The following is a 5113-nucleotide window of genomic DNA, read 5'->3' on the forward strand; positions in this document are numbered from 1 at the left end:
TTGTCTCCCAGTGGGAGATCTGGGTCAATAAATATTGCAGCTGTTTCCTGATCCTCCTGTGAGCCCAAGTGATGGAATATGTCCCCTCATGGAGCAAAGCAGCAGGAATTAGCCAGGTGCTGAGTAGCTGGTAACATTAATGTTCATCCTATATTGTACCTAACAAGGGGAAACTGGTGGTGAATGGGATTTTCCTATGTATTTATGGGCATGCAGGAAGAAGAAGGGGTCAATGACTTCGGGTTTCTTTTCTGGAGAGAGGAAGTGGTGAACTGTGTGATTATACATGAAACAAAGAGAAGGTAGGAAATGCAGTATTGATCTTGGCATGAAAGGACACTGAGAAGAGACAGTGACATAAAATACTTCATGAGGCTAGGAAGGAGAGAAGGGAGAAGGGAGGCTTGATATATTTACGTATTACAAACAATTATTTTTTAAACAGTAATGTATTATAAGCTTGATGACTCATATTGAGAGGCTGTTGAAAACATAAGATTTTTCTGAGTAGCATGCTGGCAGTTGTAAGCCTGACTTTGCCTCTAAGCGGAGCTTTCTAGTCTTCAGCCACTTGGGAGGCAAGAGCAAGTTGTTTGGGAGGCTGTGCTCTTCCCTGCGGCTTCTGCTTTTTTCCCCACTTATGCATTGCTTCAGGGACTATTCTGTAACTTCTGTGCCAAACTGGAGAATGCAGGCATGCAGAGTATTTCCAAGCTTGCTACAAGAGGGGAGTGATGTTTCTGTGACTTGTACCTTTCTAAAACTTAATTTTATTTTTTTTTTCCCTGAAAAGCATTTCTGTGGCAAACCAAATTGCAGCTTGTTTTATGACGATGTGATGCTGAAGAAAAGGGTGTTTGGTATTGTTCAGGCAACAAGCACAAAACTTTATGCCATGGCCACGTAACAATTACAAATGATTCCAGAGTGAGTTCATAACTGTAGGACTTTGACATCCTGACTTGAATTTTGTAAGTTTTTGGCAATTCACAGAGGAACAAAGGAAAGAAATCACCCTAGTCAAAGCACTGTGGTGTGCTGGGTGAACAAAGCAGTCAAACAGCGTTTACTCCTGACTTGTGCCAGGTGGAGCGAGCGTGACCCAGCTATTTCCCTATAGCAGGAGGAAAATGATTTACTTGGGTATGTATTAGATAATGGCAAGGAAAAAAATGAATTCAAGTTCTTGCTGAAGCAAAGGGAGCCATGAGAATAAAGCAGCAATGTGTTGTCTGTCCCTTGCTGTATGTCACAGCTTATATGGTACACATTTTGGAGCCCCCTAAAATGCAAACATCTTAGTAGCAGAGACTCAGGTAGCTGCATCTTAGACAGCTGGCTTCTGAGTACTGAGAGCCAGAATCAATGTTGGCCAAGTAGTAAGTTTTTCTTTGACATTTCTCAGTCAGATTGTCTTTCTATTTATTTTTCCTTTCTCCCAGTGCTTTATCAGGTGATTTGTTACCCAGTGGGTTGGTTTTCGTCCTGGATTTTCTTGCTCCTGGAGATGCAGAGTGGCAAGGGATTTGCCCATTGGCTCTGAGACATCGTCTGAGCCTAGGTCATGGAATTATACTGTATCCTGAGTTGGAAGGAACCCATGAGGATCATCGAGTCCAACCGCTGGCACCACCCAGGACCACACAAAAATCAGACCAGATGTCTGACGATGTTGTCCAGATGCCTCTTGAACCCCAGCAAGCTTGGGGTCCTGCCCACTGCTCTGGAGAGCCTGTGCAGTGCCCAACCACTCTCTGGTAAAGAACCTTCTCCTAATACACAGCCTGACCCTCCCTCAGTGTAGCTCCATGCTGTTCCTTCAGGTTCTATTGCTGTTACCAAAGAAAGATCAGTGATCCTCCCCGTCATGAGGAAGCTGTGGGCCTCAGGTTGGAAACAGATAGCTTGTTTCTTCTCTGGGAGGATTCAAATAGCAACTCAGGTCCAAACTATGAGGCCTGGACCTTCCACCTGGTCGAAATGTGACCTCGCAGGGCTGGGGTTGCAGCAGGCGGGTGGCTCGGAGGGGTGGCTGGGCTGCTCTTCTGTGATGGGCCAAGTTTGAACAGAGCAGGGCTGTGTGGTGAGGTGGTCTGTTTATTTTTGGGTATGTGACTGCTAGCCACTAGCAGGGTAAATATTTAATAGAAAAGAATGGAAAAAATAGGTTAATCTGAGTAGTTTAGGCAGGACTGTGTCACTAGAGCATATGGGTAAGGATTTTTTTTTTTTTTTTTTTCCTTTGAAGCGTATTTTATTTTTTTCTTTAAATGAATTGGAGCCCTTGTTAGCTTTTGGGGTGTCACAGTTTGTTTTGCTGTTTAAAAAGAGCTCCGCTAGCTGATGGGTTGCCAGTACCCTCTCCGGAGCTCCCCTGCCTGATGATGTATGGGAAATGTCTTCATTTTGAAGCGGTGTTTTTAAACAAACTTCTTTCACCTGCAGCCAAGTTTAAGTCTTCAAATATTTTCTTGCCCAGAGAAATGCTGTTGCTTTTGAATTAAAAACAAACAAACAAAAAACTGACAGCACTGATCCAGACTCTATTCTGATGACTTCTGAGCTGTGACCACTGAAGCTATCTGAGGCTTAGGTTATCTGGGATCATGAAACATGGCTTTATTGGTAGGAGCTGCTTTGGGCAGGTGAGACAAAGCCATCATAGAATGGCTTAGGTTGGAAGGGACCTTAGAGATCATCTAATTCCAACCCCCCTGCCATGGGTGGGGTGACCAACCCTACGTGAGGCTGCCCAGGGCCTCATCCAGCCTGGCTTTGAATGCCTCCAGAGATGGGGCATCACAACGCTCTTGGTGAGTAAAAACACTGTGAGTAAAAAGCTTCTTCTGAACACTTAACCTAAATGTCCCCTCCTTCAGTTTAAAGCCATTTCTCCTTGTCCTGTCACTACCAGACCGTGTAAGAAGTAGACTCTGCCTCCTGCTTATAAGCTCACTTTGAGTACTGGAAGGTCATAATGAGGTCTTCCTGGAGCTTTCTCTTCTGAAAGCTAAACAAGCCCAACTCCTTCAAACTTTCTTTGTGGGAGAGGTGCTCCAGCCCTTTCATCACCTTCATGGACCTGCTTCTACAGCTCTGCATCCTTTTTGTCCAAATCTGAGACCCATAGCACACAGTACTCCAGGAGCCTCATGGGGCAGAGCAGAGGGGGACGATCACCTCCCTCTTCCTGATTGTCGTCTTTCTTTTGATGTAGTCCAGGATATTGTTGGCCTTCTGGGCTGCAGGAGCATGCTGCTGGCTCATGTCCAGCTTTTCTGCCAATGTGACACAGGCACAGACATGAGGCCCAGCAGTCTGTGGTTCCCCAGGTCTTCCTTTCTGCTTTTCTTAAAAATGGGAGTGATGTTTCCCTTTTTTTCAGTCACCAGAAACTTGATCTGACAGACACCATTTTTCAAGTATGATAAAAAGTGGCGTGGCAACTGCTTTAGTCAGCCCCTTTGGAACCTCAGGATATATGCCGTCTGCTCCCATAGATTTGTACGCATTCCATCTCATCAAGTGATCTTGAATTTGCTCTACTCTTATACTGGGTGGGATTTTGCTCCTCCAATTCCTCGCTTAGAAGTTTAGGGACATGTGAGCTATGAGAAGTCTGGCCATGAAGACAGTGGCAAAGACCTTGTTAAGTATGTCAGCCTTCTCCATGAATAAGAGAAGAGCTCTCCCTTCCCATTTATCGGGGGGGGGGGGAAATTATGCTCTCCTTTGCCTGTCCCTTCTGCCTGATGTAGCTAAAGAATCCTTTCTTGTTTTTCATATCCATCACAGAATTAAGTTCTATCTGCATCTTGGCTTTCTTGAATCTGTCCATGCATGTGGGTATTTTAAAGCTGTGGGAATTTAAGAAGTGTTTTGGGTAGTTATTTTTTAATGGAAATCTCATGACGGTGAACATAGTAAGGTCTAGTAGGTGTATGTGAATTCATAGCTCAAAATTTTTGCCTCTCCCTAGCAGAGAGTGCCTTTTTAACTTACTGTTCCTAAAACACCTCTGTCCCTGGTAACTCCCTCTTCCTATCCCTAGGAGCCTTCACTTCTGCTCATTCTTGCTGTGAGCTGAGACTAAGAAGTCTCTTCTGAAGTTCTGACTTTTCAGACAGTTTCAGCTGTGGCAAACTGTCATTTTTCCAGGGAAATTGTGGCCTATTGGGCAGCTCCAGGATGACTTTCTACTGGAGCTGTCGCTACAAAAACATCCCTTTTGTGTAGCTGAAGGAGTGCAGGGATGCTCACCAGCAAAGGATGCTGTCCCAGATTTGCGACTCAATCCCAGATTTGCGATTCAATTTCTTGTTTTTTAGCTATTCTGTCCACTGCAAGTGAAGTTGCTGTGAATCATGGAAGTTGAATACACAGCTAGAAAGGAGATGTTACTCTTCAGCCTTCATTTACCTTCTGATTTCTGTTGCCAAAATACCCTTCCTGGCAAAGCAAGCTAGCAATATTGATGTTGTGTGATGCTTTTTTTGGTCCCTTTTGAAAGCAGCTGAACTTGTCAAATAACTTTTCTCATCTGGAGATTACTGAAGTCTTTCCAGTACTCAGTAACAAATAACAGTTTTGTGATAATACATAGTCCTGGGTATTGCTTGGAAATGGCATGTTTCAGATATTTTAATTACTAATTTGTGTGTCTGGGGAAAAAAATGTTTGGATTCCGTGCAGCCAAGCAAGGCATGTAAATTCTGAATCAAAACAAATATTCTCCCTGGGACTATAAACTTTTGGCAGTTTACAAAGAAACAGATTTAAATGGGGATTCATTCAGCTGCTCTATGGAGCGACTCAGATGTCCTGGATGTCACAAGGGTGCAGATTTAGCCATGCTCCACCTCCAGCAATAAACTACTATTGTTACTACTTGCTTGGTACAACCCCCTGCTAAGCAAGGAGTAATGCGAAATTCCCCATGCATTCTGAAACCCTGTACGTGGACTACTAAATTTATTTATTTATTTCTAAATTTTGGGACAGCAGTGGCAGCTGACTTTGATTGGATTGGTAGGCAAAGATTAGAGGAGGAAGCTGGGCCAGTGATGGGGATGAGTAGGATGGGGCAGCACCAGCTCCCCGCCCCTTTCCCCCC

Source organism: Lagopus leucura, unplaced genomic scaffold (genome assembly GCF_019238085.1).
Source record: "Lagopus leucura isolate 7727_CA_CO unplaced genomic scaffold, USGS_WTPT01 Super-Scaffold_739, whole genome shotgun sequence".
Classification (NCBI taxonomy): domain Eukaryota; kingdom Metazoa; phylum Chordata; class Aves; order Galliformes; family Phasianidae; genus Lagopus; species Lagopus leucura.